A 1,345-nucleotide genomic window follows, 5' to 3' on the forward strand; every position below is an offset into this window, starting at 1 on the left:
TCATGTGACTTTGAGACAGTAGAGATGATCATCTCTGTAGTTTGACTCTGGATGAGTGATCCATCTTTACAGAAATCAGCTCTGAGGTTTTGTGGGGTTGGATGTTGATATAAACAGTGTAGAGTCACTGGGACCGATGCCATTGTAATAGTAAGGTCATCCATATAGGCTCTTATAGGGGACTGTCGTACTCCTGACTTGGTTAAGGGCCCTCTACATTCCACCTCGGCTGACTTGACCACCATGTTCATGGCAAGAGCGAAAATAATAACAGAGATGGTACAGCCTGTTATTATTCCTTTCCCAATACAATGCCAGTCTGATGTTTCTGACCCTGAAGTGACCCACATCCTAAAATTATTGTAGTAATCTAGGATCAGGTCCTTAATCTTACTGGGAACATGATGGAGGTGTAGAGCGAGCTCGACTAGCTTGTGCGGTATGGACCCATAGGCATTCGCCAGGTCCAACCACAAAACAACTAGGTCGCCTCTGTTCTCATGGGCCTCTCTGATGAGTTGTGTAACTACACCAGTATGTTCCAGGCAGCCGGGAGCTCCAGGAATCCCCCTTCTGCACTGAGGGGTCGATGTAGTTGTTCTTGAGGAGAAACTCTGTCAGTCTTCGTGAGACGATGCTAAAAAACACCTTCAACATTCAATAGTGCGATGGTTCGAAACTGGTTGATGTTTTTTGAGTCCTCCTCTTTAGGAATCCACACTCCCTCAGCACACCTCCACTGGTCAGCAACTCTTCCTCTTCGCCAAATCACCTTCAAGATCTTCCACAGGTGCCGGAGAAGATCTGGGCAGCGCTTATAGACCAAATAAGGTACGCCACTGGGGCCTGGAGTAGATGCTGAGCGAGCTGCCTTGATGATCTCCTCAACCTCCTTCAGACTTGGCCCCTTCAAGTTGAACTCTGTTGTTGGAGGGGTGGGGCTGACGAGAGCTTTGTTGGGCTCCAGGTCTTGCTCTCTCAGGGAATCGCTCACTGTGTCCTGGAGGAAGTGATTCACTTCCTCTATTGAGCACTCAAGCCGACCGCTACGCTTGTCCCCGAGTAGTTGTTTTGTAAAACCGAAGGGATTGGCAATAAAAGCCGCTCGCTTCCTGGCTCTTTCTCTCCCCCGTCTCTGGTGCCACTCTGCTCTGCGTAGGATCATCAGCTTCTTCCGCAGGATATTTTGCAGCTCTGCTAATGGTCGCTTCTCCTCATCAGTAGCTTTCTTGTACTGTTTCTTGAGGGTGCGAAGCTCCTGACGCAGATGATGTATCTTTGTAGCCCTACGGTTCATGGTGTAAAGTATAAAATAATACTCACAGAGCACAAGAGGAAGTTCCAT

At 48.3% G+C, this 1,345-nt stretch overlaps 1 pseudogene; it reads right to left on the reverse strand.

Moving 5' to 3' along the window:
* The window catches only part of LOC107599326 (uncharacterized), a 2,420-nt pseudogene extending 1,075 nt beyond the window's left edge, over positions 1-1,345 (reverse strand).

This window comes from Sinocyclocheilus grahami, unplaced genomic scaffold, assembly GCF_001515645.1.
Source record: "Sinocyclocheilus grahami isolate Dianchi unplaced genomic scaffold, SAMN03320097.WGS_v1.1 scaffold264.1, whole genome shotgun sequence".
Taxonomy (NCBI): Eukaryota; Metazoa; Chordata; class Actinopteri; order Cypriniformes; family Cyprinidae; genus Sinocyclocheilus; species Sinocyclocheilus grahami.